The sequence below is a fragment of the Eleutherodactylus coqui genome, unplaced genomic scaffold (assembly GCF_035609145.1).
Source record: "Eleutherodactylus coqui strain aEleCoq1 unplaced genomic scaffold, aEleCoq1.hap1 HAP1_SCAFFOLD_447, whole genome shotgun sequence".
Lineage (NCBI taxonomy): Eukaryota > Metazoa > Chordata > Amphibia > Anura > Eleutherodactylidae > Eleutherodactylus > Eleutherodactylus coqui.
The window spans coordinates 34,924-59,681 of NW_027101838.1; the positions used below are offsets into that span (position 1 = coordinate 34,924).

The 24,758-nt window shown below is 56.7% G+C and overlaps 108 pseudogenes; all 108 read right to left on the reverse strand.

Moving 5' to 3' along the window:
• Positions 1-22: 22 nt before the first annotated feature.
• Positions 23-141, reverse strand: LOC136591569 (5S ribosomal RNA; annotated as a pseudogene).
• An 80-nt stretch (positions 142-221) lies between these two features.
• LOC136591570 (5S ribosomal RNA) lies at positions 222-340 on the reverse strand (annotated as a pseudogene).
• Positions 341-420: 80 nt separating this feature from the next.
• Positions 421-539, reverse strand: LOC136591761 (5S ribosomal RNA; annotated as a pseudogene).
• An 80-nt stretch (positions 540-619) lies between these two features.
• LOC136591822 (5S ribosomal RNA) lies at positions 620-738 on the reverse strand (annotated as a pseudogene).
• Positions 739-818: 80 nt separating this feature from the next.
• On the reverse strand, positions 819-937 carry LOC136591525 (5S ribosomal RNA; annotated as a pseudogene).
• An 80-nt stretch (positions 938-1,017) lies between these two features.
• LOC136591742 (5S ribosomal RNA) lies at positions 1,018-1,132 on the reverse strand (annotated as a pseudogene).
• Positions 1,133-1,411: 279 nt separating this feature from the next.
• Positions 1,412-1,530, reverse strand: LOC136591571 (5S ribosomal RNA; annotated as a pseudogene).
• Positions 1,531-1,610: 80 nt separating this feature from the next.
• On the reverse strand, positions 1,611-1,729 carry LOC136591573 (5S ribosomal RNA; annotated as a pseudogene).
• An 80-nt stretch (positions 1,730-1,809) lies between these two features.
• On the reverse strand, positions 1,810-1,928 carry LOC136591575 (5S ribosomal RNA; annotated as a pseudogene).
• An 80-nt stretch (positions 1,929-2,008) lies between these two features.
• On the reverse strand, positions 2,009-2,127 carry LOC136591576 (5S ribosomal RNA; annotated as a pseudogene).
• Positions 2,128-2,207: 80 nt separating this feature from the next.
• LOC136591577 (5S ribosomal RNA) lies at positions 2,208-2,326 on the reverse strand (annotated as a pseudogene).
• Positions 2,327-2,406: 80 nt separating this feature from the next.
• Positions 2,407-2,525, reverse strand: LOC136591578 (5S ribosomal RNA; annotated as a pseudogene).
• Positions 2,526-3,151: 626 nt separating this feature from the next.
• On the reverse strand, positions 3,152-3,270 carry LOC136591823 (5S ribosomal RNA; annotated as a pseudogene).
• An 80-nt stretch (positions 3,271-3,350) lies between these two features.
• LOC136591579 (5S ribosomal RNA) lies at positions 3,351-3,469 on the reverse strand (annotated as a pseudogene).
• An 80-nt stretch (positions 3,470-3,549) lies between these two features.
• LOC136591580 (5S ribosomal RNA) lies at positions 3,550-3,668 on the reverse strand (annotated as a pseudogene).
• An 80-nt stretch (positions 3,669-3,748) lies between these two features.
• LOC136591581 (5S ribosomal RNA) lies at positions 3,749-3,867 on the reverse strand (annotated as a pseudogene).
• Positions 3,868-3,947: 80 nt separating this feature from the next.
• On the reverse strand, positions 3,948-4,066 carry LOC136591582 (5S ribosomal RNA; annotated as a pseudogene).
• Positions 4,067-4,146: 80 nt separating this feature from the next.
• On the reverse strand, positions 4,147-4,265 carry LOC136591583 (5S ribosomal RNA; annotated as a pseudogene).
• An 80-nt stretch (positions 4,266-4,345) lies between these two features.
• On the reverse strand, positions 4,346-4,464 carry LOC136591585 (5S ribosomal RNA; annotated as a pseudogene).
• An 80-nt stretch (positions 4,465-4,544) lies between these two features.
• LOC136591586 (5S ribosomal RNA) lies at positions 4,545-4,663 on the reverse strand (annotated as a pseudogene).
• Positions 4,664-5,289: 626 nt separating this feature from the next.
• Positions 5,290-5,408, reverse strand: LOC136591587 (5S ribosomal RNA; annotated as a pseudogene).
• An 80-nt stretch (positions 5,409-5,488) lies between these two features.
• LOC136591865 (5S ribosomal RNA) lies at positions 5,489-5,607 on the reverse strand (annotated as a pseudogene).
• An 80-nt stretch (positions 5,608-5,687) lies between these two features.
• Positions 5,688-5,806, reverse strand: LOC136591588 (5S ribosomal RNA; annotated as a pseudogene).
• Positions 5,807-5,886: 80 nt separating this feature from the next.
• On the reverse strand, positions 5,887-6,005 carry LOC136591727 (5S ribosomal RNA; annotated as a pseudogene).
• An 80-nt stretch (positions 6,006-6,085) lies between these two features.
• On the reverse strand, positions 6,086-6,204 carry LOC136591589 (5S ribosomal RNA; annotated as a pseudogene).
• Positions 6,205-6,284: 80 nt separating this feature from the next.
• LOC136591591 (5S ribosomal RNA) lies at positions 6,285-6,403 on the reverse strand (annotated as a pseudogene).
• Positions 6,404-6,483: 80 nt separating this feature from the next.
• Positions 6,484-6,602, reverse strand: LOC136591592 (5S ribosomal RNA; annotated as a pseudogene).
• An 80-nt stretch (positions 6,603-6,682) lies between these two features.
• LOC136591762 (5S ribosomal RNA) lies at positions 6,683-6,801 on the reverse strand (annotated as a pseudogene).
• Positions 6,802-6,881: 80 nt separating this feature from the next.
• LOC136591824 (5S ribosomal RNA) lies at positions 6,882-7,000 on the reverse strand (annotated as a pseudogene).
• An 80-nt stretch (positions 7,001-7,080) lies between these two features.
• LOC136591593 (5S ribosomal RNA) lies at positions 7,081-7,199 on the reverse strand (annotated as a pseudogene).
• An 80-nt stretch (positions 7,200-7,279) lies between these two features.
• LOC136591818 (5S ribosomal RNA) lies at positions 7,280-7,398 on the reverse strand (annotated as a pseudogene).
• An 80-nt stretch (positions 7,399-7,478) lies between these two features.
• On the reverse strand, positions 7,479-7,597 carry LOC136591594 (5S ribosomal RNA; annotated as a pseudogene).
• Positions 7,598-7,677: 80 nt separating this feature from the next.
• LOC136591797 (5S ribosomal RNA) lies at positions 7,678-7,796 on the reverse strand (annotated as a pseudogene).
• A 478-nt stretch (positions 7,797-8,274) lies between these two features.
• Positions 8,275-8,393, reverse strand: LOC136591595 (5S ribosomal RNA; annotated as a pseudogene).
• Positions 8,394-8,473: 80 nt separating this feature from the next.
• On the reverse strand, positions 8,474-8,588 carry LOC136591743 (5S ribosomal RNA; annotated as a pseudogene).
• Positions 8,589-8,668: 80 nt separating this feature from the next.
• On the reverse strand, positions 8,669-8,787 carry LOC136591763 (5S ribosomal RNA; annotated as a pseudogene).
• Positions 8,788-8,867: 80 nt separating this feature from the next.
• Positions 8,868-8,986, reverse strand: LOC136591597 (5S ribosomal RNA; annotated as a pseudogene).
• Positions 8,987-9,066: 80 nt separating this feature from the next.
• LOC136591728 (5S ribosomal RNA) lies at positions 9,067-9,185 on the reverse strand (annotated as a pseudogene).
• An 80-nt stretch (positions 9,186-9,265) lies between these two features.
• LOC136591598 (5S ribosomal RNA) lies at positions 9,266-9,384 on the reverse strand (annotated as a pseudogene).
• An 80-nt stretch (positions 9,385-9,464) lies between these two features.
• LOC136591599 (5S ribosomal RNA) lies at positions 9,465-9,583 on the reverse strand (annotated as a pseudogene).
• An 80-nt stretch (positions 9,584-9,663) lies between these two features.
• Positions 9,664-9,782, reverse strand: LOC136591600 (5S ribosomal RNA; annotated as a pseudogene).
• An 80-nt stretch (positions 9,783-9,862) lies between these two features.
• LOC136591764 (5S ribosomal RNA) lies at positions 9,863-9,981 on the reverse strand (annotated as a pseudogene).
• Positions 9,982-10,061: 80 nt separating this feature from the next.
• Positions 10,062-10,180, reverse strand: LOC136591825 (5S ribosomal RNA; annotated as a pseudogene).
• An 80-nt stretch (positions 10,181-10,260) lies between these two features.
• On the reverse strand, positions 10,261-10,379 carry LOC136591601 (5S ribosomal RNA; annotated as a pseudogene).
• An 80-nt stretch (positions 10,380-10,459) lies between these two features.
• On the reverse strand, positions 10,460-10,574 carry LOC136591744 (5S ribosomal RNA; annotated as a pseudogene).
• An 80-nt stretch (positions 10,575-10,654) lies between these two features.
• LOC136591819 (5S ribosomal RNA) lies at positions 10,655-10,773 on the reverse strand (annotated as a pseudogene).
• Positions 10,774-10,853: 80 nt separating this feature from the next.
• LOC136591698 (5S ribosomal RNA) lies at positions 10,854-10,972 on the reverse strand (annotated as a pseudogene).
• Positions 10,973-11,052: 80 nt separating this feature from the next.
• Positions 11,053-11,171, reverse strand: LOC136591798 (5S ribosomal RNA; annotated as a pseudogene).
• A 478-nt stretch (positions 11,172-11,649) lies between these two features.
• Positions 11,650-11,768, reverse strand: LOC136591602 (5S ribosomal RNA; annotated as a pseudogene).
• Positions 11,769-11,848: 80 nt separating this feature from the next.
• LOC136591745 (5S ribosomal RNA) lies at positions 11,849-11,963 on the reverse strand (annotated as a pseudogene).
• Positions 11,964-12,043: 80 nt separating this feature from the next.
• LOC136591765 (5S ribosomal RNA) lies at positions 12,044-12,162 on the reverse strand (annotated as a pseudogene).
• An 80-nt stretch (positions 12,163-12,242) lies between these two features.
• LOC136591699 (5S ribosomal RNA) lies at positions 12,243-12,361 on the reverse strand (annotated as a pseudogene).
• Positions 12,362-12,441: 80 nt separating this feature from the next.
• On the reverse strand, positions 12,442-12,560 carry LOC136591799 (5S ribosomal RNA; annotated as a pseudogene).
• Positions 12,561-12,839: 279 nt separating this feature from the next.
• On the reverse strand, positions 12,840-12,958 carry LOC136591766 (5S ribosomal RNA; annotated as a pseudogene).
• An 80-nt stretch (positions 12,959-13,038) lies between these two features.
• Positions 13,039-13,157, reverse strand: LOC136591826 (5S ribosomal RNA; annotated as a pseudogene).
• Positions 13,158-13,237: 80 nt separating this feature from the next.
• Positions 13,238-13,356, reverse strand: LOC136591800 (5S ribosomal RNA; annotated as a pseudogene).
• An 80-nt stretch (positions 13,357-13,436) lies between these two features.
• Positions 13,437-13,555, reverse strand: LOC136591664 (5S ribosomal RNA; annotated as a pseudogene).
• An 80-nt stretch (positions 13,556-13,635) lies between these two features.
• On the reverse strand, positions 13,636-13,754 carry LOC136591603 (5S ribosomal RNA; annotated as a pseudogene).
• Positions 13,755-13,834: 80 nt separating this feature from the next.
• On the reverse strand, positions 13,835-13,953 carry LOC136591827 (5S ribosomal RNA; annotated as a pseudogene).
• An 80-nt stretch (positions 13,954-14,033) lies between these two features.
• On the reverse strand, positions 14,034-14,152 carry LOC136591604 (5S ribosomal RNA; annotated as a pseudogene).
• Positions 14,153-14,232: 80 nt separating this feature from the next.
• On the reverse strand, positions 14,233-14,347 carry LOC136591747 (5S ribosomal RNA; annotated as a pseudogene).
• Positions 14,348-14,427: 80 nt separating this feature from the next.
• LOC136591768 (5S ribosomal RNA) lies at positions 14,428-14,546 on the reverse strand (annotated as a pseudogene).
• Positions 14,547-14,626: 80 nt separating this feature from the next.
• On the reverse strand, positions 14,627-14,745 carry LOC136591702 (5S ribosomal RNA; annotated as a pseudogene).
• An 80-nt stretch (positions 14,746-14,825) lies between these two features.
• LOC136591875 (5S ribosomal RNA) lies at positions 14,826-14,944 on the reverse strand (annotated as a pseudogene).
• A 279-nt stretch (positions 14,945-15,223) lies between these two features.
• Positions 15,224-15,342, reverse strand: LOC136591769 (5S ribosomal RNA; annotated as a pseudogene).
• An 80-nt stretch (positions 15,343-15,422) lies between these two features.
• LOC136591828 (5S ribosomal RNA) lies at positions 15,423-15,541 on the reverse strand (annotated as a pseudogene).
• Positions 15,542-15,621: 80 nt separating this feature from the next.
• LOC136591605 (5S ribosomal RNA) lies at positions 15,622-15,740 on the reverse strand (annotated as a pseudogene).
• Positions 15,741-15,820: 80 nt separating this feature from the next.
• Positions 15,821-15,939, reverse strand: LOC136591729 (5S ribosomal RNA; annotated as a pseudogene).
• Positions 15,940-16,019: 80 nt separating this feature from the next.
• Positions 16,020-16,138, reverse strand: LOC136591801 (5S ribosomal RNA; annotated as a pseudogene).
• An 80-nt stretch (positions 16,139-16,218) lies between these two features.
• Positions 16,219-16,337, reverse strand: LOC136591665 (5S ribosomal RNA; annotated as a pseudogene).
• An 80-nt stretch (positions 16,338-16,417) lies between these two features.
• Positions 16,418-16,536, reverse strand: LOC136591830 (5S ribosomal RNA; annotated as a pseudogene).
• An 80-nt stretch (positions 16,537-16,616) lies between these two features.
• LOC136591748 (5S ribosomal RNA) lies at positions 16,617-16,731 on the reverse strand (annotated as a pseudogene).
• Positions 16,732-16,811: 80 nt separating this feature from the next.
• Positions 16,812-16,930, reverse strand: LOC136591771 (5S ribosomal RNA; annotated as a pseudogene).
• An 80-nt stretch (positions 16,931-17,010) lies between these two features.
• On the reverse strand, positions 17,011-17,129 carry LOC136591703 (5S ribosomal RNA; annotated as a pseudogene).
• Positions 17,130-17,209: 80 nt separating this feature from the next.
• LOC136591802 (5S ribosomal RNA) lies at positions 17,210-17,328 on the reverse strand (annotated as a pseudogene).
• Positions 17,329-17,607: 279 nt separating this feature from the next.
• LOC136591772 (5S ribosomal RNA) lies at positions 17,608-17,726 on the reverse strand (annotated as a pseudogene).
• Positions 17,727-17,806: 80 nt separating this feature from the next.
• LOC136591831 (5S ribosomal RNA) lies at positions 17,807-17,925 on the reverse strand (annotated as a pseudogene).
• Positions 17,926-18,005: 80 nt separating this feature from the next.
• LOC136591803 (5S ribosomal RNA) lies at positions 18,006-18,124 on the reverse strand (annotated as a pseudogene).
• An 80-nt stretch (positions 18,125-18,204) lies between these two features.
• Positions 18,205-18,323, reverse strand: LOC136591667 (5S ribosomal RNA; annotated as a pseudogene).
• Positions 18,324-18,403: 80 nt separating this feature from the next.
• LOC136591607 (5S ribosomal RNA) lies at positions 18,404-18,522 on the reverse strand (annotated as a pseudogene).
• An 80-nt stretch (positions 18,523-18,602) lies between these two features.
• LOC136591832 (5S ribosomal RNA) lies at positions 18,603-18,721 on the reverse strand (annotated as a pseudogene).
• An 80-nt stretch (positions 18,722-18,801) lies between these two features.
• LOC136591704 (5S ribosomal RNA) lies at positions 18,802-18,920 on the reverse strand (annotated as a pseudogene).
• An 80-nt stretch (positions 18,921-19,000) lies between these two features.
• LOC136591804 (5S ribosomal RNA) lies at positions 19,001-19,119 on the reverse strand (annotated as a pseudogene).
• A 279-nt stretch (positions 19,120-19,398) lies between these two features.
• Positions 19,399-19,517, reverse strand: LOC136591774 (5S ribosomal RNA; annotated as a pseudogene).
• Positions 19,518-19,597: 80 nt separating this feature from the next.
• Positions 19,598-19,716, reverse strand: LOC136591833 (5S ribosomal RNA; annotated as a pseudogene).
• Positions 19,717-19,796: 80 nt separating this feature from the next.
• On the reverse strand, positions 19,797-19,915 carry LOC136591807 (5S ribosomal RNA; annotated as a pseudogene).
• Positions 19,916-19,995: 80 nt separating this feature from the next.
• Positions 19,996-20,114, reverse strand: LOC136591668 (5S ribosomal RNA; annotated as a pseudogene).
• An 80-nt stretch (positions 20,115-20,194) lies between these two features.
• LOC136591609 (5S ribosomal RNA) lies at positions 20,195-20,313 on the reverse strand (annotated as a pseudogene).
• Positions 20,314-20,393: 80 nt separating this feature from the next.
• On the reverse strand, positions 20,394-20,512 carry LOC136591834 (5S ribosomal RNA; annotated as a pseudogene).
• Positions 20,513-20,592: 80 nt separating this feature from the next.
• Positions 20,593-20,711, reverse strand: LOC136591610 (5S ribosomal RNA; annotated as a pseudogene).
• Positions 20,712-20,791: 80 nt separating this feature from the next.
• LOC136591749 (5S ribosomal RNA) lies at positions 20,792-20,906 on the reverse strand (annotated as a pseudogene).
• Positions 20,907-20,986: 80 nt separating this feature from the next.
• On the reverse strand, positions 20,987-21,105 carry LOC136591775 (5S ribosomal RNA; annotated as a pseudogene).
• Positions 21,106-21,185: 80 nt separating this feature from the next.
• Positions 21,186-21,304, reverse strand: LOC136591705 (5S ribosomal RNA; annotated as a pseudogene).
• An 80-nt stretch (positions 21,305-21,384) lies between these two features.
• On the reverse strand, positions 21,385-21,503 carry LOC136591877 (5S ribosomal RNA; annotated as a pseudogene).
• Positions 21,504-21,782: 279 nt separating this feature from the next.
• On the reverse strand, positions 21,783-21,901 carry LOC136591776 (5S ribosomal RNA; annotated as a pseudogene).
• Positions 21,902-21,981: 80 nt separating this feature from the next.
• Positions 21,982-22,100, reverse strand: LOC136591835 (5S ribosomal RNA; annotated as a pseudogene).
• An 80-nt stretch (positions 22,101-22,180) lies between these two features.
• On the reverse strand, positions 22,181-22,299 carry LOC136591611 (5S ribosomal RNA; annotated as a pseudogene).
• Positions 22,300-22,379: 80 nt separating this feature from the next.
• LOC136591730 (5S ribosomal RNA) lies at positions 22,380-22,498 on the reverse strand (annotated as a pseudogene).
• Positions 22,499-22,578: 80 nt separating this feature from the next.
• On the reverse strand, positions 22,579-22,697 carry LOC136591808 (5S ribosomal RNA; annotated as a pseudogene).
• An 80-nt stretch (positions 22,698-22,777) lies between these two features.
• Positions 22,778-22,896, reverse strand: LOC136591669 (5S ribosomal RNA; annotated as a pseudogene).
• Positions 22,897-22,976: 80 nt separating this feature from the next.
• LOC136591836 (5S ribosomal RNA) lies at positions 22,977-23,095 on the reverse strand (annotated as a pseudogene).
• An 80-nt stretch (positions 23,096-23,175) lies between these two features.
• LOC136591750 (5S ribosomal RNA) lies at positions 23,176-23,290 on the reverse strand (annotated as a pseudogene).
• An 80-nt stretch (positions 23,291-23,370) lies between these two features.
• Positions 23,371-23,489, reverse strand: LOC136591777 (5S ribosomal RNA; annotated as a pseudogene).
• Positions 23,490-23,569: 80 nt separating this feature from the next.
• LOC136591706 (5S ribosomal RNA) lies at positions 23,570-23,688 on the reverse strand (annotated as a pseudogene).
• Positions 23,689-23,768: 80 nt separating this feature from the next.
• LOC136591809 (5S ribosomal RNA) lies at positions 23,769-23,887 on the reverse strand (annotated as a pseudogene).
• A 279-nt stretch (positions 23,888-24,166) lies between these two features.
• On the reverse strand, positions 24,167-24,285 carry LOC136591778 (5S ribosomal RNA; annotated as a pseudogene).
• An 80-nt stretch (positions 24,286-24,365) lies between these two features.
• LOC136591837 (5S ribosomal RNA) lies at positions 24,366-24,484 on the reverse strand (annotated as a pseudogene).
• An 80-nt stretch (positions 24,485-24,564) lies between these two features.
• On the reverse strand, positions 24,565-24,683 carry LOC136591810 (5S ribosomal RNA; annotated as a pseudogene).
• Positions 24,684-24,758: the final 75 nt, after the last annotated feature.

Genomic DNA, 24,758 nt, shown 5'->3' on the forward strand with positions numbered 1-24,758 from the left:
GAAACCTACTCACGGCCTTAAAAGTCAACGGGACCTGGGATTCCCAGCCGGTCACCCATACTGGTACTTGCCAGGCCTCAAGCTGGCTGGCGGCCGCGATCTGACGAGAGCAGGCACATTCAGCTTAGAATGCCCGTTGACAGCTCCTCCTCCTTTCCTATGGGCTTTCTGCAGTGCGAACGCACCTCCGAAAAGGAAAGAAACCTACTCACGGCCTTAAAAGTCAACGGGACCTGGGATTCCCAGCCGGTCACCCATACTGGTACTTGCCAGGCCTCAAGCTGGCTGGCGGCCGCGATCTGACGAGAGCAGGCACATTCAGCTTAGAATGCCCGTTGACAGCTCCTCCTCCTTTCCTATGGGCTTTCTGCAGTGCGAACGCACCTCCGAAACGGAAAGAAACCTACTCACGGCCTTAAAAGTCAATGGGACCTGGGATTCCCAGCCGGTCACCCATACTGGTACTTGCCAGGCCTCAAGCTGGCTGGCGGCCGCGATCTGACGAGAGCAGGCACATTCAGCTTAGAATGCCCGTTGACAGCTCCTCCTCCTTTCCTATGGGCTTTCTGCAGTGCGAACGCACCTCCGAAACGGAAAGAAACCTACTCACGGCCTTAAAAGTCAACGGGACCTGGGATTCCCAGCCGGTCACCCATACTGGTACTTGCCAGGCCTCAAGCTGGCTGGCGGCCGCGATCTGACGAGAGCAGGCACATTCAGCTTAGAATGCCTGTTGACAGCTCCTCCTCCTTTCCTATGGGCTTTCTGCAGTGCGAACGCACCTCCGAAAAGGAAAGAAACCTACTCACGGCCTTAAAAGTCAACGGGACCTGGGATTCCCAGCCGGTCACCCATACTGGTACTTGCCAGGCCTCAAGCTGGCTGGTGGCCGCGATCTGACGAGAGCAGGCACATTCAGCTTAGAATGCCCGTTGACAGCTCCTCCTCCTTTCCTATGGGCTTTCTGCAGTGCGAACGCACCTCCGAAACGGAAAGAAACCTACTCACGGCCTTAAAAGTCAACGGGACCTGGGATTCCCAGCCGGTCACCCATACTGGTACTTGCCAGGCCTCAAGCTGGCGGCCGCGATCTGACGAGAGCAGGCACATTCAGCTTAGAATGCCCGTTGACAGCTCCTCCTCCTTTCCTATGGGCTTTCTGCAGTGCGAACGCACCTCCGAAACGGAAAGAAACCTACTCACGGCCTTAAAAGTCAATGGGACCTGGGATTCCCAGCCGGTCACCCATACTGGTACTTGCCAGGCCTCAAGCTGGCTGGCAGCCGTGATCTGACGAGAGCAGGCACATTCAGCTTAGAATGCCCGTTGACAGCTCCTCCTCCTTTCCTATGGGCTTTCTGCAGTGCGAACGCACCTCCGAAACGGAAAGAAACCTACTCACGGCCTTAAAAGTCAACGGGACCTGGGATTCCCAGCCGGTCACCCATACTGGTACTTGCCAGGCCTCAAGCTGGCTGGCGGCCGCGATCTGACGAGAGCAGGCACATTCAGCTTAGAATGCCCGTTGACAGCTCCTCCTCCTTTCCTATGGGCTTTCTGCAGTGCGAACGCACCTCCGAAAAGGAAAGAAACCTACTCACGGCCTTAAAAGTCAACGGGACCTGGGATTCCCAGCCGGTCACCCATACTGGTACTTGCCAGGCCTCAAGCTGGCTGGCGGCCGCGATCTGACGAGAGCAGGCACATTCAGCTTAGAATGCCCGTTGACAGCTCCTCCTCCTTTCCTATGGGCTTTCTGCAGTGCGAACGCACCTCCGAAAAGGAAAGAAACCTACTCACGGCCTTAAAAGTCAACGGGACCTGGGATTCCCAGCCGGTCACCCATACTGGTACTTGCCAGGCCTCAAGCTGGCTGGCGGCCGCGATCTGACGAGAGCAGGCACATTCAGCTTAGAATGCCCGTTGACAGCTCCTCCTCCTTTCCTATGGGCTTTCTGCAGTGCGAACGCACCTCCGAAACGGAAAGAAACCTACTCACGGCCTTAAAAGTCAACGGGACCTGGGATTCCCAGCCGGTCACCCATACTGGTACTTGCCAGGCCTCAAGCTGGCTGGCGGCCGCGATCTGACGAGAGCAGGCACATTCAGCTTAGAATGCCCGTTGACAGCTCCTCCTCCTTTCCTATGGGCTTTCTGCAGTGCGAACGCACCTCCGAAAAGGAAAGAAACATACTCACGGCCTTAAAAGTCAACGGGACCTGGGATTCCCAGCCGGTCACCCATACTGGTACTTGCCAGGCCTCAAGCTGGCTGGCGGCCGCGATCTGACGAGAGCAGGCACATTCAGCTTAGAATGCCCGTTGACAGCTCCTCCTCCTTTCCTATGGGCTTTCTGCAGTGCGAACGCACCTCCGAAAAGGAAAGAAACCTACTCACGGCCTTAAAAGTCAACGGGACCTGGGATTCCCAGCCGGTCACCCATACTGGTACTTGCCAGGCCTCAAGCTGGCTGGCGGCCGCGATCTGACGAGAGCAGGCACATTCAGCTTAGAATGCCCGTTGACAGCTCCTCCTCCTTTCCTATGGGCTTTCTGCAGTGCGAACGCACCTCCGAAAAGGAAAGAAACCTACTCACGGCCTTAAAAGTCAACGGGACCTGGGATTCCCAGCCGGTCACCCATACTGGTACTTGCCAGGCTTCAAGCTGGCTGGCGGCCGCGATCTGACAAGAGCAGGCACATTCAGCTTAGAATGCCCGTTGACAGCTCCTCCTCCTTTCCTATGGGCTTTCTGCAGTGCGAACGCACCTCCGAAAGGGAAAGAAACCTACTCACGGCCTTAAAAGTCAACGGGACCTGGGATTCCCAGCCGGTCACGAATACTGGTACTTGCCAGGCCTCAAACTGGCTGGCGGCCGCGATCTGACGAGAGCAGGCACATTCAGCTTAGAATGCCCGTTGACAGCTCCTCCTCCTTTCCTATGGGCTTTCTGCAGTGCGAACGCACCTCCGAAAAGGAAAGAAACCTACTCACGGCCTTAAAAGTCAACGGGACCTGGGATTCCGCGATCTGACGAGAGCAGGCACATTCAGCTTAGAATGCCCGTTGACAGCTCCTCCTCCTTTCCTATGGGCTTTCTGCAGTGCGAACGCACCTCCGAAAAGGAAAGAAACCTACTCACGGCCTTAAAAGTCAACGGGACCTGGGATTCCCAGCCGGTCACCCATACTGGTACTTGCCAGGCCTCAAGCTGGCTGGCGGCCGCGATCTGACGAGAGCAGGCACATTCAGCTTAGAATGCCTGTTGACAGCTCCTCCTCCTTTCCTATGGGCTTTCTGCAGTGCGAACGCACCTCCGAAAAGGAAAGAAACCTACTCACGGCCTTAAAAGTCAACGGGACCTGGGATTCCCAGCCGGTCACCCATACTGGTACTTGCCAGGCCTCAAGCTGGCTGGCGGCCGCGATCTGACGAGAGCAGGCACATTCAGCTTAGAATGCCCGTTGACAGCTCCTCCTCCTTTCCTATGGGCTTTCTGCAGTGCGAACGCACCTCCGAAAAGGAAAGAAACCTACTCACGGCCTTAAAAGTCAACGGGACCTGGGATTCCCAGCCGGTCACCCATACTGGTACTTGCCAGGCCTCAAGCTGGCTGGCGGCCGCGATCTGACGAGAGCAGGCACATTCAGCTTAGAATGCCCGTTGACAGCTCCTCCTCCTTTCCTATGGGCTTTCTGCAGTGCGAACGCACCTCCGAAAAGGAAAGAAACCTACTCACGGCCTTAAAAGTCAACGGGACCTGGGATTCCCAGCCGGTCACCCATACTGGTACTTGCCAGGCCTCAAGCTGGCTGGCGGCCGCGATCTGACGAGAGCAGGCACATTCAGCTTAGAATGCCCGTTGACAGCTCCTCCTCCTTTCCTATGGGCTTTCTGCAGTGCGAACGCACCTCCGAAAAGGAAAGAAACCTACTCACGGCCTTAAAAGTCAACGGGACCTGGGATTCCCAGCCGGTCACCCATACTGGTACTTGCCAGGCCTCAAGCTGGCTGGCGGCCGCGATCTGACGAGAGCAGGCACATTCAGCTTAGAATGCCCGTTGACAGCTCCTCCTCCTTTCCTATGGGCTTTCTGCAGTGCGAACGCACCTCCGAAACGGAAAGAAACCTACTCACGGCCTTAAAAGTCAACGGGACCTGGGATTCCCAGCCGGTCACCCATACTGGTACTTGCCAGGCCTCAAGCTGGCTGGCGGCCGCGATCTGACGAGAGCAGGCACATTCAGCTTAGAATGCCCGTTGACAGCTCCTCCTCCTTTCCTATGGGCTTTCTGCAGTGCGAACGCACCTCCGAAAAGGAAAGAAACATACTCACGGCCTTAAAAGTCAACGGGACCTGGGATTCCCAGCCGGTCACCCATACTGGTACTTGCCAGGCCTCAAGCTGGCTGGCGGCCGCGATCTGACGAGAGCAGGCACATTCAGCTTAGAATGCCCGTTGACAGCTCCTCCTCCTTTCCTATGGGCTTTCTGCAGTGCGAACGCACCTCCGAAAAGGAAAGAAACCTACTCACGGCCTTAAAAGTCAACGGGACCTGGGATTCCCAGCCGGTCACCCATACTGGTACTTGCCAGGCCTCAAGCTGGCTGGCGGCCGCGATCTGACGAGAGCAGGCACATTCAGCTTAGAATGCCCGTTGACAGCTCCTCCTCCTTTCCTATGGGCTTTCTGCAGTGCGAACGCACCTCCGAAAAGGAAAGAAACCTACTCACGGCCTTAAAAGTCAACGGGACCTGGGATTCCCAGCCGGTCACCCATACTGGTACTTGCCAGGCTTCAAGCTGGCTGGCGGCCGCGATCTGACAAGAGCAGGCACATTCAGCTTAGAATGCCCGTTGACAGCTCCTCCTCCTTTCCTATGGGCTTTCTGCAGTGCGAACGCACCTCCGAAAGGGAAAGAAACCTACTCACGGCCTTAAAAGTCAACGGGACCTGGGATTCCCAGCCGGTCACGAATACTGGTACTTGCCAGGCCTCAAACTGGCTGGCGGCCGCGATCTGACGAGAGCAGGCACATTCAGCTTAGAATGCCCGTTGACAGCTCCTCCTCCTTTCCTATGGGCTTTCTGCAGTGCGAACGCACCTCCGAAAAGGAAAGAAACCTACTCACGGCCTTAAAAGTCAACGGGACCTGGGATTCCGCGATCTGACGAGAGCAGGCACATTCAGCTTAGAATGCCCGTTGACAGCTCCTCCTCCTTTCCTATGGGCTTTCTGCAGTGCGAACGCACCTCCGAAAAGGAAAGAAACCTACTCACGGCCTTAAAAGTCAACGGGACCTGGGATTCCCAGCCGGTCACCCATACTGGTACTTGCCAGGCCTCAAGCTGGCTGGCGGCCGCGATCTGACGAGAGCAGGCACATTCAGCTTAGAATGCCCGTTGACAGCTCCTCCTCCTTTCCTATGGGCTTTCTGCAGTGCGAACGCACCTCCGAAAAGGAAAGAAACCTACTCACGGCCTTAAAAGTCAACGGGACCTGGGATTCCCAGCCGGTCACCCATACTGGTACTTGCCAGGTCTCAAGCTGGCTGGCGGCCGCGATCTGACGAGAGCAGGCACATTCAGCTTAGAACGCCCGTTGACAGCTCCTCCTCCTTTCCTATGGGCTTTCTGCAGTGCGAACGCACCTCCGAAAGGGAAAGAAACCTACTCACGGCCTTAAAAGTCAACGGGACCTGGGATTCCCAGCCGGTCACCCATACTGGTACTTGCCAGGCCTCAAGCTGGCTGGCGGCCGCGATCTGACGAGAGCAGGCACATTCAGCTTAGAATGCCCGTTGACAGCTCCTCCTCCTTTCCTATGGGCTTTCTGCAGTGCGAACGCACCTCCGAAAAGGAAAGAAACCTACTCACGGCCTTAAAAGTCAACGGGACCTGGGATTCCCAGCCGGTCACCCATACTGGTACTTGCCAGGCCTCAAGCTGGCTGGCGGCCGCGATCTGACGAGAGCAGGCACATTCAGCTTAGAACGCCCGTTGACAGCTCCTCCTCCTTTCCTATGGGCTTTCTGCAGTGCGAACGCACCTCCGAAAAGGAAAGAAACCTACTCACGGCCTTAAAAGTCAACGGGACCTGGGATTCCCAGCCGGTCACCCATACTGGTACTTGCCAGGCCTCAAGCTGGCTGGCGGCCGCGATCTGACGAGAGCAGGCACATTCAGCTTAGAATGCCCGTTGACAGCTCCTCCTCCTTTCCTATGGGCTTTCTGCAGTGCGAACGCACCTCCGAAAAGGAAAGAAACCTACTCACGGCCTTAAAAGTCAACGGGACCTGGGATTCCCAGCCGGTCACCCATACTGGTACTTGCCAGGCCTCAAGCTGGCTGGCGGCCGCGATCTGACGAGAGCAGGCACATTCAGCTTAGAATGCCCGTTGACAGCTCCTCCTCCTTTCCTATGGGCTTTCTGCAGTGCGAACGCACCTCCGAAAAGGAAAGAAACCTACTCACGGCCTTAAAAGTCAACGGGACCTGGGATTCCCAGCCGGTCACCCATACTGGTACTTGCCAGGCCTCAAGCTGGCTGGCGGCCGCGATCTGACGAGAGCAGGCACATTCAGCTTAGAATGCCCGTTGACAGCTCCTCCTCCTTTCCTATGGGCTTTCTGCAGTGCGAACGCACCTCCGAAACGGAAAGAAACCTACTCACGGCCTTAAAAGTCAATGGGACCTGGGATTCCCAGCCGGTCACCCATACTGGTACTTGCCAGGCCTCAAGCTGGCTGGCGGCCGCGATCTGACGAGAGCAGGCACATTCAGCTTAGAATGCCCGTTGACAGCTCCTCCTCCTTTCCTATGGGCTTTCTGCAGTGCGAACGCACCTCCGAAACGGAAAGAAACCTACTCACGGCCTTAAAAGTCAACGGGACCTGGGATTCCCAGCCGGTCACCCATACTGGTACTTGCCAGGCCTCAAGCTGGCTGGCGGCCGCGATCTGACGAGAGCAGGCACATTCAGCTTAGAATGCCTGTTGACAGCTCCTCCTCCTTTCCTATGGGCTTTCTGCAGTGCGAACGCACCTCCGAAAAGGAAAGAAACCTACTCACGGCCTTAAAAGTCAACGGGACCTGGGATTCCCAGCCGGTCACCCATACTGGTACTTGCCAGGCCTCAAGCTGGCTGGCGGCCGCGATCTGACGAGAGCAGGCACATTCAGCTTAGAATGCCCGTTGACAGCTCCTCCTCCTTTCCTATGGGCTTTCTGCAGTGCGAACGCACCTCCGAAACGGAAAGAAACCTACTCACGGCCTTAAAAGTCAATGGGACCTGGGATTCCCAGCCGGTCACCCATACTGGTACTTGCCAGGCCTCAAGCTGGCTGGCAGCCGCGATCTGACGAGAGCAGGCACATTCAGCTTAGAATGCCCGTTGACAGCTCCTCCTCCTTTCCTATGGGCTTTCTGCAGTGCGAACGCACCTCCGAAACGGAAAGAAACCTACTCACGGCCTTAAAAGTCAACGGGACCTGGGATTCCCAGCCGGTCACCCATACTGGTACTTGCCAGGCCTCAAGCTGGCTGGCGGCCGCGATCTGACGAGAGCAGGCACATTCAGCTTAGAATGCCCGTTGACAGCTCCTCCTCCTTTCCTATGGGCTTTCTGCAGTGCGAACGCACCTCCGAAAAGGAAAGAAACCTACTCACGGCCTTAAAAGTCAACGGGACCTGGGATTCCCAGCCGGTCACCCATACTGGTACTTGCCAGGCCTCAAGCTGGCTGGCGGCCGCGATCCGAGGAGAGCAGGCACATTCAGCTTAGAATGCCCGTTGACAGCTCCTCCTCCTTTCCTATGGGCTTTCTGCAGTGCGAACGCACCTCCGAAAAGGAAAGAAACCTACTCACGGCCTTAAAAGTCAACGGGACCTGGGATTCCCAGCCGGTCTCGAATACTGGTACTTGCCAGGCCTCAAGCTGGCTGGCGGCCGCGATCTGACGAGAGCAGGCACATTCAGCTTAGAATGCCCGTTGACAGCTCCTCCTCCTTTCCTATGGGCTTTCTGCAGTGCGAACGCACCTCCGAAACGGAAAGAAACCTACTCACGGCCTTAAAAGTCAATGGGACCTGGGATTCCCAGCCGGTCACCCATACTGGTACTTGCCAGGCCTCAAGCTGGCTGGCGGCCGCGATCTGACGAGAGCAGGCACATTCAGCTTAGAATGCCTGTTGACAGCTCCTCCTCCTTTCCTATGGGCTTTCTGCAGTGCGAACGCACCTCCGAAAAGGAAAGAAACCTACTCACGGCCTTAAAAGTCAACGGGACCTGGGATTCCCAGCCGGTCACCCATACTGGTACTTGCCAGGCCTCAAGCTGGCTGGCGGCCGCGATCTGACGAGAGCAGGCACATTCAGCTTAGAATGCCCGTTGACAGCTCCTCCTCCTTTCCTATGGGCTTTCTGCAGTGCGAACGCACCTCCGAAACGGAAAGAAACCTACTCACGGCCTTAAAAGTCAACGGGACCTGGGATTCCCAGCCGGTCACCCATACTGGTACTTGCCAGGCCTCAAGCTGGCGGCCGCGATCTGACGAGAGCAGGCACATTCAGCTTAGAATGCCCGTTGACAGCTCCTCCTCCTTTCCTATGGGCTTTCTGCAGTGCGAACGCACCTCCGAAACGGAAAGAAACCTACTCACGGCCTTAAAAGTCAATGGGACCTGGGATTCCCAGCCGGTCACCCATACTGGTACTTGCCAGGCCTCAAGCTGGCTGGCGGCCGCGATCTGACGAGAGCAGGCACATTCAGCTTAGAATGCCCGTTGACAGCTCCTCCTCCTTTCCTATGGGCTTTCTGCAGTGCGAACGCACCTCCGAAACGGAAAGAAACCTACTCACGGCCTTAAAAGTCAACGGGACCTGGGATTCCCAGCCGGTCACCCATACTGGTACTTGCCAGGCCTCAAGCTGGCTGGCGGCCGCGATCTGACGAGAGCAGGCACATTCAGCTTAGAATGCCCGTTGACAGCTCCTCCTCCTTTCCTATGGGCTTTCTGCAGTGCGAACGCACCTCCGAAAAGGAAAGAAACCTACTCACGGCCTTAAAAGTCAACGGGACCTGGGATTCCCAGCCGGTCACCCATACTGGTACTTGCCAGGCCTCAAGCTGGCTGGCGGCCGCGATCTGACGAGAGCAGGCACATTCAGCTTAGAACGCCCGTTGACAGCTCCTCCTCCTTTCCTATGGGCTTTCTGCAGTGCGAACGCACCTCCGAAAAGGAAAGAAACCTACTCACGGCCTTAAAAGTCAACGGGACCTGGGATTCCCAGCCGGTCACCCATACTGGTACTTGCCAGGCCTCAAGCTGGCTGGCGGCCGCGATCTGACGAGAGCAGGCACATTCAGCTTAGAATGCCCGTTGACAGCTCCTCCTCCTTTCCTATGGGCTTTCTGCAGTGCGAACGCACCTCCGAAAAGGAAAGAAACCTACTCACGGCCTTAAAAGTCAACGGGACCTGGGATTCCCAGCCGGTCACCCATACTGGTACTTGCCAGGCCTCAAGCTGGCTGGCGGCCGCGATCTGACGAGAGCAGGCACATTCAGCTTAGAATGCCCGTTGACAGCTCCTCCTCCTTTCCTATGGGCTTTCTGCAGTGCGAACGCACCTCCGAAAAGGAAAGAAACCTACTCACGGCCTTAAAAGTCAACGGGACCTGGGATTCCCAGCCGGTCACCCATACTGGTACTTGCCAGGCCTCAAGCTGGCTGGCGGCCGCGATCTGACGAGAGCAGGCACATTCAGCTTAGAATGCCCGTTGACAGCTCCTCCTCCTTTCCTATGGGCTTTCTGCAGTGCGAACGCACCTCCGAAACGGAAAGAAACCTACTCACGGCCTTAAAAGTCAATGGGACCTGGGATTCCCAGCCGGTCACCCATACTGGTACTTGCCAGGCCTCAAGCTGGCTGGCGGCCGCGATCTGACGAGAGCAGGCACATTCAGCTTAGAATGCCCGTTGACAGCTCCTCCTCCTTTCCTATGGGCTTTCTGCAGTGCGAACGCACCTCCGAAACGGAAAGAAACCTACTCACGGCCTTAAAAGTCAACGGGACCTGGGATTCCCAGCCGGTCACCCATACTGGTACTTGCCAGGCCTCAAGCTGGCTGGCGGCCGCGATCTGACGAGAGCAGGCACATTCAGCTTAGAATGCCTGTTGACAGCTCCTCCTCCTTTCCTATGGGCTTTCTGCAGTGCGAACGCACCTCCGAAAAGGAAAGAAACCTACTCACGGCCTTAAAAGTCAACGGGACCTGGGATTCCCAGCCGGTCACCCATACTGGTACTTGCCAGGCCTCAAGCTGGCTGGCGGCCGCGATCTGACGAGAGCAGGCACATTCAGCTTAGAATGCCCGTTGACAGCTCCTCCTCCTTTCCTATGGGCTTTCTGCAGTGCGAACGCACCTCCGAAACGGAAAGAAACCTACTCACGGCCTTAAAAGTCAACGGGACCTGGGATTCCCAGCCGGTCACCCATACTGGTACTTGCCAGGCCTCAAGCTGGCGGCCGCGATCTGACGAGAGCAGGCACATTCAGCTTAGAATGCCCGTTGACAGCTCCTCCTCCTTTCCTATGGGCTTTCTGCAGTGCGAACGCACCTCCGAAACGGAAAGAAACCTACTCACGGCCTTAAAAGTCAATGGGACCTGGGATTCCCAGCCGGTCACCCATACTGGTACTTGCCAGGCCTCAAGCTGGCTGGCAGCCGCGATCTGACGAGAGCAGGCACATTCAGCTTAGAATGCCCGTTGACAGCTCCTCCTCCTTTCCTATGGGCTTTCTGCAGTGCGAACGCACCTCCGAAACGGAAAGAAACCTACTCACGGCCTTAAAAGTCAACGGGACCTGGGATTCCCAGCCGGTCACCCATACTGGTACTTGCCAGGCCTCAAGCTGGCTGGCGGCCGCGATCTGACGAGAGCAGGCACATTCAGCTTAGAATTCCCGTTGACAGCTCCTCCTCCTTTCCTATGGGCTTTCTGCAGTGCGAACGCACCTCCGAAAAGGAAAGAAACCTACTCACGGCCTTAAAAGTCAACGGGACCTGGGATTCCCAGCCGGTCACCCATACTGGTACTTGCCAGGCCTCAAGCTGGCTGGCGGCCGCGATCCGAGGAGAGCAGGCACATTCAGCTTAGAATGCCCGTTGACAGCTCCTCCTCCTTTCCTATGGGCTTTCTGCAGTGCGAACGCACCTCCGAAAAGGAAAGAAACCTACTCACGGCCTTAAAAGTCAACGGGACCTGGGATTCCCAGCCGGTCTCGAATACTGGTACTTGCCAGGCCTCAAGCTGGCTGGCGGCCGCGATCTGACGAGAGCAGGCACATTCAGCTTAGAATGCCCGTTGACAGCTCCTCCTCCTTTCCTATGGGCTTTCTGCAGTGCGAACGCACCTCCGAAACGGAAAGAAACCTACTCACGGCCTTAAAAGTCAATGGGACCTGGGATTCCCAGCCGGTCACCCATACTGGTACTTGCCAGGCCTCAAGCTGGCTGGCGGCCGCGATCTGACGAGAGCAGGCACATTCAGCTTAGAATGCCTGTTGACAGCTCCTCCTCCTTTCCTATGGGCTTTCTGCAGTGCGAACGCACCTCCGAAAAGGAAAGAAACCTACTCACGGCCTTAAAAGTCAACGGGACCTGGGATTCCCAGCCGGTCACCCATACTGGTACTTGCCAGGCCTCAAGCTGGCTGGCGGCCGCGATCTGACGAGAGCAGGCACATTCAGCTTAGAATGCCCGTTGACAGCTCCTCCTCCTTTCCTATGGGCTTTCTGCAGTGCGAACGCACCTCCGAAACGGAAAGAAACCTACTCACGGCCTTAAAAGTCAACGGGACCTGGGATTCCCAGCCGGTCACCCATACTGGTACTTGCCAGGCCTCAAGCTGGCGGCCGCGATCTGACGAGAGCAGGCACATTCAGCTTAGAATGCCCGTTGACAGCTCCTCCTCCTTTCCTATGGGCTTTCTGCAGTGCGAACGCACCTCCGAAACGGAAAGAAACCTACTCACGGCCTTAAAAGTCAATGGGACCTGGGATTCCCAGCCGGTCACCCATACTGGTACTTGCCAGGCCTCAAGCTGGCTGGCGGCCGCGATCTGACGAGAGCAGGCACATTCAGCTTAGAATGCCCGTTGACAGCTCCTCCTCCTTTCCTATGGGCTTTCTGCAGTGCGAACGCACCTCCGAAACGGAAAGAAACCTACTCACGGCCTTAAAAGTCAACGGGACCTGGGATTCCCAGCCGGTCACCCATACTGGTACTTGCCAGGCCTCAAGCTGGCTGGCGGCCGCGATCTGACGAGAGCAGGCACATTCAGCTTAGAATTCCCGTTGACAGCTCCTCCTCCTTTCCTATGGGCTTTCTGCAGTGCGAACGCACCTCCGAAAAGGAAAGAAACCTACTCACGGCCTTAAAAGTCAACGGGACCTGGGATTCCCAGCCGGTCACCCATACTGGTACTTGCCAGGCCTCAAGCTGGCTGGCGGCCGCGATCCGAGGAGAGCAGGCACATTCAGCTTAGAATGCCCGTTGACAGCTCCTCCTCCTTTCCTATGGGCTTTCTGCAGTGCGAACGCACCTCCGAAAAGGAAAGAAACCTACTCACGGCCTTAAAAGTCAACGGGACCTGGGATTCCCAGCCGGTCTCGAATACTGGTACTTGCCAGGCCTCAAGCTGGCTGGCGGCCGCGATCTGACGAGAGCAGGCACATTCAGCTTAGAATGCCCGTTGACAGCTCCTCCTCCTTTCCTATGGGCTTTCTGCAGTGCGAACGCACCTCCGAAACGGAAAGAAACCTACTCACGGCCTTAAAAGTCAATGGGACCTGGGATTCCCAGCCGGTCACCCATACTGGTACTTGCCAGGCCTCAAGCTGGCTGGCGGCCGCGATCTGACGAGAGCAGGCACATTCAGCTTAGAATGCCCGTTGACAGCTCCTCCTCCTTTCCTATGGGCTTTCTGCAGTGCGAACGCACCTCCGAAACGGAAAGAAACCTACTCACGGCCTTAAAAGTCAACGGGACCTGGGATTCCCAGCCGGTCACCCATACTGGTACTTGCCAGGCCTCAAGCTGGCTGGCGGCCGCGATCTGACGAGAGCAGGCACATTCAGCTTAGAATGCCTGTTGACAGCTCCTCCTCCTTTCCTATGGGCTTTCTGCAGTGCGAACGCACCTCCGAAAAGGAAAGAAACCTACTCACGGCCTTAAAAGTCAACGGGACCTGGGATTCCCAGCCGGTCACCCATACTGGTACTTGCCAGGCCTCAAGCTGGCTGGCGGCCGCGATCCGAGGAGAGCAGGCACATTCAGCTTAGAATGCCCGTTGACAGCTCCTCCTCCTTTCCTATGGGCTTTCTGCAGTGCGAACGCACCTCCGAAAAGGAAAGAAACCTACTCACGGCCTTAAAAGTCAACAGGACCTGGGATTCCCAGCCGGTCACCCATACTGGTACTTGCCAGGCCTCAAGCTGGCTGGCGGCCGCGATCTGACGAGAGCAGGCACATTCAGCTTAGAATGCCCGTTGACAGCTCCTCCTCCTTTCCTATGGGCTTTCTGCAGTGCGAACGCACCTCCGAAAAGGAAAGAAACCTACTCACGGCCTTAAAAGTCAACGGGACCTGGGATTCCCAGCCGGTCACCCATACTGGTACTTGCCAGGCCTCAAGCTGGCTGGCGGCCGCGATCTGACGAGAGCAGGCACATTCAGCTTAGAATGCCCGTTGACAGCTCCTCCTCCTTTCCTATGGGCTTTCTGCAGTGCGAACGCACCTCCGAAAAGGAAAGAAACCTACTCACGGCCTTAAAAGTCAACGGGACCTGGGATTCCCAGCCGGTCACCCATACTGGTACTTGCCAGGCCTCAAGCTGGCTGGCGGCCGCGATCTGACGAGAGCAGGCACATTCAGCTTAGAATGCCTGTTGACAGCTCCTCCTCCTTTCCTATGGGCTTTCTGCAGTGCGAACGCACCTCCGAAACGGAAAGAAACCTACTCACGGCCTTAAAAGTCAACGGGACCTGGGATTCCCAGCCGGTCACCCATACTGGTACTTGCCAGGCCTCAAGCTGGCTGGCGGCCGCGATCTGACGAGAGCAGGCACATTCAGCTTAGAATGCCCGTTGACAGCTCCTCCTCCTTTCCTATGGGCTTTCTGCAGTGCGAACGCACCTCCGAAACGGAAAGAAACCTACTCACGGCCTTAAAAGTCAACGGGACCTGGGATTCCCAGCCGGTCACCCATACTGGTACTTGCCAGGCCTCAAGCTGGCGGCCGCGATCTGACGAGAGCAGGCACATTCAGCTTAGAATGCCCGTTGACAGCTCCTCCTCCTTTCCTATGGGCTTTCTGCAGTGCGAACGCACCTCCGAAACGGAAAGAAACCTACTCACGGCCTTAAAAGTCAATGGGACCTGGGATTCCCAGCCGGTCACCCATACTGGTACTTGCCAGGCCTCAAGCTGGCTGGCGGCCGCGATCTGACGAGAGCAGGCACATTCAGCTTAGAATGCCCGTTGACAGCTCCTCCTCCTTTCCTATGGGCTTTCTGCAGTGCGAACGCACCTCCGAAACGGAAAGAAACCTACTCACGGCCTTAAAAGTCAACGGGACCTGGGATTCCCAGCCGGTCACCCATACTGGTACTTGCCAGGCCTCAAGCTGGCTGGCGGCCGCGATCTGACGAGAGCAGGCACATTCAGCTTAGAATTCCCGTTGACAGCTCCTCCTCCTTTCCTATGGGCTTTCTGCAGTGCGAACGCACCTCCGAAAAGGAAAGAAACCTACTCACGGCCTTAAAAGTCAACGGGACCTGGGATTCCCAGCCGGTCACCCATACTGGTACTTGCCAGGTCTCAAGCTGGCTGGCGGCCGCGATCCGAGGAGAGCAGGCACATTCAGCTTAGAATGCCCGTTGACAGCTCCTCCTCCTTTCCTATGGGCTTTCTGCAGTGCGAACGCACCTCCGAAAAGGAAAGAAACCTACTCACGGCCTTAAAAGTCAACGGGACCTGGGATTCCCAGCCGGTCTCGAATACTGGTACTTGCCAGGCCTCAAGCTGGCTGGCGGCCGCGATCTGACGAGAGCAGGCACATTCAGCTTAGAATGCCCGTTGACAGCTCCTCCTCCTTTCCTATGGGCTTTCTGCAGTGCGAACGCACCTCCGAAACGGAAAGAAACCTACTCACGGCCTTAAAAGTCAATGGGACCTGGGATTCCCAGCCGGTCACCCATACTGGTACTTGCCAGGCCTCAAGCTGGCTGGCGGCCGCGATCTGACGAGAGCAGGCACATTCAGCTTAGAATGCCCGTTGACAGCTCCTCCTCCTTTCCTATGGGCTTTCTGCAGTGCGAACGCACCTCCGAAAAGGAAAGAAACCTACTCACGGCCTTAAAAGTCAACGGGACCTGGGATTCCCAGCCGGTCACCCATACTGGTACTTGCCAGGCCTCAAGCTGGCTGGCGGCCGCGATCTGACGAGAGCAGGCACATTCAGCTTAGAATGCCTGTTGACAGCTCCTCCTCCTTTCCTATGGGCTTTCTGCAGTGCGAACGCACCTCCGAAAAGGAAAGAAACCTACTCACGGCCTTAAAAGTCAACGGGACCTGGGATTCCCAGCCGGTCACCCATACTGGTACTTGCCAGGCCTCAAGCTGGCTGGCGGCCGCGATCTGACGAGAGCAGGCACATTCAGCTTAGAATGCCCGTTGACAGCTCCTCCTCCTTTCCTATGGGCTTTCTGCAGTGCGAACGCACCTCCGAAAAGGAAAGAAACCTACTCACGGCCTTAAAAGTCAACGGGACCTGGGATTCCCAGCCGGTCACCCATACTGGTACTTGCCAGGCCTCAAGCTGGCTGGCGGCCGCGATCTGACGAGAGCAGGCACATTCAGCTTAGAACGCCCGTTGACAGCTCCTCCTCCTTTCCTATGGGCTTTCTGCAGTGCGAACACACCTCCGAAAAGGAAAGAAACCTACTCACGGCCTTAAAAGTCAACGGGACCTGGGATTCCCAGCCGGTCACCCATACTGGTACTTGCCAGGCCTCAAGCTGGCTGGCGGCCGCGATCCGAGGAGAGCAGGCACATTCAGCTTAGAATGCCCGTTGACAGCTCCTCCTCCTTTCCTATGGGCTTTCTGCAGTGCGAACGCACCTCCGAAAAGGAAAGAAACCTACTCACGGCCTTAAAAGTCAACAGGACCTGGGATTCCCAGCCGGTCACCCATACTGGTACTTGCCAGGCCTCAAGCTGGCTGGCGGCCGCGATCTGACGAGAGCAGGCACATTCAGCTTAGAATGCCCGTTGACAGCTCCTCCTCCTTTCCTATGGGCTTTCTGCAGTGCGAACGCACCTCCGAAAAGGAAAGAAACCTACTCACGGCCTTAAAAGTCAACGGGACCTGGGATTCCCAGCCGGTCACCCATACTGGTACTTGCCAGGCCTCAAGCTGGCTGGCGGCCGCGATCTGACGAGAGCAGGCACATTCAGCTTAGAATGCCTGTTGACAGCTCCTCCTCCTTTCCTATGGGCTTTCTGCAGTGCGAACGCACCTCCGAAACGGAAAGAAACCTACTCACGGCCTTAAAAGTCAACGGGACCTGGGATTCCCAGCCGGTCACCCATACTGGTACTTGCCAGGCCTCAAGCTGGCGGCCGCGATCTGACGAGAGCAGGCACATTCAGCTTAGAATGCCCGTTGACAGCTCCTCCTCCTTTCCTATGGGCTTTCTGCAGTGCGAACGCACCTCCGAAACGGAAAGAAACCTACTCACGGCCTTAAAAGTCAATGGGACCTGGGATTCCCAGCCGGTCACCCATACTGGTACTTGCCAGGCCTCAAGCTGGCTGGCGGCCGCGATCTGACGAGAGCAGGCACATTCAGCTTAGAATGCCCGTTGACAGCTCCTCCTCCTTTCCTATGGGCTTTCTGCAGTGCGAACGCACCTCCGAAACGGAAAGAAACCTACTCACGGCCTTAAAAGTCAACGGGACCTGGGATTCCCAGCCGGTCACCCATACTGGTACTTGCCAGGCCTCAAGCTGGCTGGCGGCCGCGATCTGACGAGAGCAGGCACATTCAGCTTAGAATTCCCGTTGACAGCTCCTCCTCCTTTCCTATGGGCTTTCTGCAGTGCGAACGCACCTCCGAAAAGGAAAGAAACCTACTCACGGCCTTAAAAGTCAACGGGACCTGGGATTCCCAGCCGGTCACCCATACTGGTACTTGCCAGGCCTCAAGCTGGCTGGCGGCCGCGATCCGAGGAGAGCAGGCACATTCAGCTTAGAATGCCCGTTGACAGCTCCTCCTCCTTTCCTATGGGCTTTCTGCAGTGCGAACGCACCTCCGAAAAGGAAAGAAACCTACTCACGGCCTTAAAAGTCAACGGGACCTGGGATTCCCAGCCGGTCTCGAATACTGGTACTTGCCAGGCCTCAAGCTGGCTGGCGGCCGCGATCTGACGAGAGCAGGCACATTCAGCTTAGAATGCCCGTTGACAGCTCCTCCTCCTTTCCTATGGGCTTTCTGCAGTGCGAACGCACCTCCGAAACGGAAAGAAACCTACTCACGGCCTTAAAAGTCAATGGGACCTGGGATTCCCAGCCGGTCACCCATACTGGTACTTGCCAGGCCTCAAGCTGGCTGGCGGCCGCGATCTGACGAGAGCAGGCACATTCAGCTTAGAATGCCCGTTGACAGCTCCTCCTCCTTTCCTATGGGCTTTCTGCAGTGCGAACGCACCTCCGAAACGGAAAGAAACCTACTCACGGCCTTAAAAGTCAACGGGACCTGGGATTCCCAGCCGGTCACCCATACTGGTACTTGCCAGGCCTCAAGCTGGCTGGCGGCCGCGATCTGACGAGAGCAGGCACATTCAGCTTAGAATGCCTGTTGACAGCTCCTCCTCCTTTCCTATGGGCTTTCTGCAGTGCGAACGCACCTCCGAAAAGGAAAGAAACCTACTCACGGCCTTAAAAGTCAACGGGACCTGGGATTCCCAGCCGGTCACCCATACTGGTACTTGCCAGGCCTCAAGCTGGCTGGCGGCCGCGATCCGAGGAGAGCAGGCACATTCAGCTTAGAATGCCCGTTGACAGCTCCTCCTCCTTTCCTATGGGCTTTCTGCAGTGCGAACGCACCTCCGAAAAGGAAAGAAACCTACTCACGGCCTTAAAAGTCAACAGGACCTGGGATTCCCAGCCGGTCACCCATACTGGTACTTGCCAGGCCTCAAGCTGGCTGGCGGCCGCGATCTGACGAGAGCAGGCACATTCAGCTTAGAATGCCCGTTGACAGCTCCTCCTCCTTTCCTATGGGCTTTCTGCAGTGCGAACGCACCTCCGAAAAGGAAAGAAACCTACTCACGGCCTTAAAAGTCAACGGGACCTGGGATTCCCAGCCGGTCACCCATACTGGTACTTGCCAGGCCTCAAGCTGGCTGGCGGCCGCGATCTGACGAGAGCAGGCACATTCAGCTTAGAATGCCCGTTGACAGCTCCTCCTCCTTTCCTATGGGCTTTCTGCAGTGCGAACGCACCTCCGAAAAGGAAAGAAACCTACTCACGGCCTTAAAAGTCAACGGGACCTGGGATTCCCAGCCGGTCACCCATACTGGTACTTGCCAGGCCTCAAGCTGGCTGGCGGCCGCGATCTGACGAGAGCAGGCACATTCAGCTTAGAATGCCTGTTGACAGCTCCTCCTCCTTTCCTATGGGCTTTCTGCAGTGCGAACGCACCTCCGAAACGGAAAGAAACCTACTCACGGCCTTAAAAGTCAACGGGACCTGGGATTCCCAGCCGGTCACCCATACTGGTACTTGCCAGGCCTCAAGCTGGCTGGCGGCCGCGATCTGACGAGAGCAGGCACATTCAGCTTAGAATTCCCGTTGACAGCTCCTCCTCCTTTCCTATGGGCTTTCTGCAGTGCGAACGCACCTCCGAAAAGGAAAGAAACCTACTCACGGCCTTAAAAGTCAACGGGACCTGGGATTCCCAGCCGGTCACCCATACTGGTACTTGCCAGGCCTCAAGCTGGCTGGCGGCCGCGATCCGAGGAGAGCAGGCACATTCAGCTTAGAATGCCCGTTGACAGCTCCTCCTCCTTTCCTATGGGCTTTCTGCAGTGCGAACGCACCTCCGAAAAGGAAAGAAACCTACTCACGGCCTTAAAAGTCAACGGGACCTGGGATTCCCAGCCGGTCTCGAATACTGGTACTTGCCAGGCCTCAAGCTGGCTGGCGGCCGCGATCTGACGAGAGCAGGCACATTCAGCTTAGAATGCCCGTTGACAGCTCCTCCTCCTTTCCTATGGGCTTTCTGCAGTGCGAACGCACCTCCGAAACGGAAAGAAACCTACTCACGGCCTTAAAAGTCAATGGGACCTGGGATTCCCAGCCGGTCACCCATACTGGTACTTGCCAGGCCTCAAGCTGGCTGGCGGCCGCGATCTGACGAGAGCAGGCACATTCAGCTTAGAATGCCCGTTGACAGCTCCTCCTCCTTTCCTATGGGCTTTCTGCAGTGCGAACGCACCTCCGAAACGGAAAGAAACCTACTCACGGCCTTAAAAGTCAACGGGACCTGGGATTCCCAGCCGGTCACCCATACTGGTACTTGCCAGGCCTCAAGCTGGCTGGCGGCCGCGATCTGACGAGAGCAGGCACATTCAGCTTAGAATGCCTGTTGACAGCTCCTCCTCCTTTCCTATGGGCTTTCTGCAGTGCGAACGCACCTCCGAAAAGGAAAGAAACCTACTCACGGCCTTAAAAGTCAACGGGACCTGGGATTCCCAGCCGGTCACCCATACTGGTACTTGCCAGGCCTCAAGCTGGCTGGCGGCCGCGATCCGAGGAGAGCAGGCACATTCAGCTTAGAATGCCCGTTGACAGCTCCTCCTCCTTTCCTATGGGCTTTCTGCAGTGCGAACGCACCTCCGAAAAGGAAAGAAACCTACTCACGGCCTTAAAAGTCAACAGGACCTGGGATTCCCAGCCGGTCACCCATACTGGTACTTGCCAGGCCTCAAGCTGGCTGGCGGCCGCGATCTGACGAGAGCAGGCACATTCAGCTTAGAATGCCCGTTGACAGCTCCTCCTCCTTTCCTATGGGCTTTCTGCAGTGCGAACGCACCTCCGAAAAGGAAAGAAACCTACTCACGGCCTTAAAAGTCAACGGGACCTGGGATTCCCAGCCGGTCACCCATACTGGTACTTGCCAGGCCTCAAGCTGGCTGGCGGCCGCGATCTGACGAGAGCAGGCACATTCAGCTTAGAATGCCCGTTGACAGCTCCTCCTCCTTTCCTATGGGCTTTCTGCAGTGCGAACGCACCTCCGAAAAGGAAAGAAACCTACTCACGGCCTTAAAAGTCAACGGGACCTGGGATTCCCAGCCGGTCACCCATACTGGTACTTGCCAGGCCTCAAGCTGGCTGGCGGCCGCGATCTGACGAGAGCAGGCACATTCAGCTTAGAATGCCTGTTGACAGCTCCTCCTCCTTTCCTATGGGCTTTCTGCAGTGCGAACGCACCTCCGAAACGGAAAGAAACCTACTCACGGCCTTAAAAGTCAACGGGACCTGGGATTCCCAGCCGGTCACCCATACTGGTACTTGCCAGGCCTCAAGCTGGCTGGCGGCCGCGATCTGACGAGAGCAGGCACATTCAGCTTAGAATGCCCGTTGACAGCTCCTCCTCCTTTCCTATGGGCTTTCTGCAGTGCGAACGCACCTCCGAAACGGAAAGAAACCTACTCACGGCCTTAAAAGTCAACGGGACCTGGGATTCCCAGCCGGTCACCCATACTGGTACTTGCCAGGCCTCAAGCTGGCGGCCGCGATCTGACGAGAGCAGGCACATTCAGCTTAGAATGCCCGTTGACAGCTCCTCCTCCTTTCCTATGGGCTTTCTGCAGTGCGAACGCACCTCCGAAACGGAAAGAAACCTACTCACGGCCTTAAAAGTCAATGGGACCTGGGATTCCCAGCCGGTCACCCATACTGGTACTTGCCAGGCCTCAAGCTGGCTGGCGGCCGCGATCTGACGAGAGCAGGCACATTCAGCTTAGAATGCCCGTTGACAGCTCCTCCTCCTTTCCTATGGGCTTTCTGCAGTGCGAACGCACCTCCGAAACGGAAAGAAACCTACTCACGGCCTTAAAAGTCAACGGGACCTGGGATTCCCAGCCGGTCACCCATACTGGTACTTGCCAGGCCTCAAGCTGGCTGGCGGCCGCGATCTGACGAGAGCAGGCACATTCAGCTTAGAATTCCCGTTGACAGCTCCTCCTCCTTTCCTATGGGCTTTCTGCAGTGCGAACGCACCTCCGAAAAGGAAAGAAACCTACTCACGGCCTTAAAAGTCAACGGGACCTGGGATTCCCAGCCGGTCACCCATACTGGTACTTGCCAGGTCTCAAGCTGGCTGGCGGCCGCGATCCGAGGAGAGCAGGCACATTCAGCTTAGAATGCCCGTTGACAGCTCCTCCTCCTTTCCTATGGGCTTTCTGCAGTGCGAACGCACCTCCGAAAAGGAAAGAAACCTACTCACGGCCTTAAAAGTCAACGGGACCTGGGATTCCCAGCCGGTCTCGAATACTGGTACTTGCCAGGCCTCAAGCTGGCTGGCGGCCGCGATCTGACGAGAGCAGGCACATTCAGCTTAGAATGCCCGTTGACAGCTCCTCCTCCTTTCCTATGGGCTTTCTGCAGTGCGAACGCACCTCCGAAACGGAAAGAAACCTACTCACGGCCTTAAAAGTCAATGGGACCTGGGATTCCCAGCCGGTCACCCATACTGGTACTTGCCAGGCCTCAAGCTGGCTGGCGGCCGCGATCTGACGAGAGCAGGCACATTCAGCTTAGAATGCCCGTTGACAGCTCCTCCTCCTTTCCTATGGGCTTTCTGCAGTGCGAACGCACCTCCGAAAAGGAAAGAAACCTACTCACGGCCTTAAAAGTCAACGGGACCTGGGATTCCCAGCCGGTCACCCATACTGGTACTTGCCAGGCCTCAAGCTGGCTGGCGGCCGCGATCTGACGAGAGCAGGCACATTCAGCTTAGAATGCCTGTTGACAGCTCCTCCTCCTTTCCTATGGGCTTTCTGCAGTGCGAACGCACCTCCGAAAAGGAAAGAAACCTACTCACGGCCTTAAAAGTCAACGGGACCTGGGATTCCCAGCCGGTCACCCATACTGGTACTTGCCAGGCCTCAAGCTGGCTGGCGGCCGCGATCTGACGAGAGCAGGCACATTCAGCTTAGAATGCCCGTTGACAGCTCCTCCTCCTTTCCTATGGGCTTTCTGCAGTGCGAACGCACCTCCGAAAAGGAAAGAAACCTACTCACGGCCTTAAAAGTCAACGGGACCTGGGATTCCCAGCCGGTCACCCATACTGGTACTTGCCAGGCCTCAAGCTGGCTGGCGGCCGCGATCTGACGAGAGCAGGCACATTCAGCTTAGAACGCCCGTTGACAGCTCCTCCTCCTTTCCTATGGGCTTTCTGCAGTGCGAACGCACCTCCGAAAAGGAAAGAAACCTACTCACGGCCTTAAAAGTCAACGGGACCTGGGATTCCCAGCCGGTCACCCATACTGGTACTTGCCAGGCCTCAAGCTGGCTGGCGGCCGCGATCCGAGGAGAGCAGGCACATTCAGCTTAGAATGCCCGTTGACAGCTCCTCCTCCTTTCCTATGGGCTTTCTGCAGTGCGAACGCACCTCCGAAAAGGAAAGAAACCTACTCACGGCCTTAAAAGTCAACAGGACCTGGGATTCCCAGCCGGTCACCCATACTGGTACTTGCCAGGCCTCAAGCTGGCTGGCGGCCGCGATCTGACGAGAGCAGGCACATTCAGCTTAGAATGCCCGTTGACAGCTCCTCCTCCTTTCCTATGGGCTTTCTGCAGTGCGAACGCACCTCCGAAAAGGAAAGAAACCTACTCACGGCCTTAAAAGTCAACGGGACCTGGGATTCCCAGCCGGTCACCCATACTGGTACTTGCCAGGCCTCAAGCTGGCTGGCGGCCGCGATCTGACGAGAGCAGGCACATTCAGCTTAGAATGCCTGTTGACAGCTCCTCCTCCTTTCCTATGGGCTTTCTGCAGTGCGAACGCACCTCCGAAACGGAAAGAAACCTACTCACGGCCTTAAAAGTCAACGGGACCTGGGATTCCCAGCCGGTCACCCATACTGGTACTTGCCAGGCCTCAAGCTGGCGGCCGCGATCTGACGAGAGCAGGCACATTCAGCTTAGAATGCCCGTTGACAGCTCCTCCTCCTTTCCTATGGGCTTTCTGCAGTGCGAACGCACCTCCGAAACGGAAAGAAACCTACTCACGGCCTTAAAAGTCAATGGGACCTGGGATTCCCAGCCGGTCACCCATACTGGTACTTGCCAGGCCTCAAGCTGGCTGGCGGCCGCGATCTGACGAGAGCAGGCACATTCAGCTTAGAATGCCCGTTGACAGCTCCTCCTCCTTTCCTATGGGCTTTCTGCAGTGCGAACGCACCTCCGAAACGGAAAGAAACCTACTCACGGCCTTAAAAGTCAACGGGACCTGGGATTCCCAGCCGGTCACCCATACTGGTACTTGCCAGGCCTCAAGCTGGCTGGCGGCCGCGATCTGACGAGAGCAGGCACATTCAGCTTAGAATTCCCGTTGACAGCTCCTCCTCCTTTCCTATGGGCTTTCTGCAGTGCGAACGCACCTCCGAAAAGGAAAGAAACCTACTCACGGCCTTAAAAGTCAACGGGACCTGGGATTCCCAGCCGGTCACCCATACTGGTACTTGCCAGGCCTCAAGCTGGCTGGCGGCCGCGATCCGAGGAGAGCAGGCACATTCAGCTTAGAATGCCCGTTGACAGCTCCTCCTCCTTTCCTATGGGCTTTCTGCAGTGCGAACGCACCTCCGAAAAGGAAAGAAACCTACTCACGGCCTTAAAAGTCAACGGGACCTGGGATTCCCAGCCGGTCTCGAATACTGGTACTTGCCAGGCCTCAAGCTGGCTGGCGGCCGCGATCTGACGAGAGCAGGCACATTCAGCTTAGAATGCCCGTTGACAGCTCCTCCTCCTTTCCTATGGGCTTTCTGCAGTGCGAACGCACCTCCGAAACGGAAAGAAACCTACTCACGGCCTTAAAAGTCAATGGGACCTGGGATTCCCAGCCGGTCACCCATACTGGTACTTGCCAGGCCTCAAGCTGGCTGGCGGCCGCGATCTGACGAGAGCAGGCACATTCAGCTTAGAATGCCCGTTGACAGCTCCTCCTCCTTTCCTATGGGCTTTCTGCAGTGCGAACGCACCTCCGAAACGGAAAGAAACCTACTCACGGCCTTAAAAGTCAACGGGACCTGGGATTCCCAGCCGGTCACCCATACTGGTACTTGCCAGGCCTCAAGCTGGCTGGCGGCCGCGATCTGACGAGAGCAGGCACATTCAGCTTAGAATGCCTGTTGACAGCTCCTCCTCCTTTCCTATGGGCTTTCTGCAGTGCGAACGCACCTCCGAAAAGGAAAGAAACCTACTCACGGCCTTAAAAGTCAACGGGACCTGGGATTCCCAGCCGGTCACCCATACTGGTACTTGCCAGGCCTCAAGCTGGCTGGCGGCCGCGATCCGAGGAGAGCAGGCACATTCAGCTTAGAATGCCCGTTGACAGCTCCTCCTCCTTTCCTATGGGCTTTCTGCAGTGCGAACGCACCTCCGAAAAGGAAAGAAACCTACTCACGGCC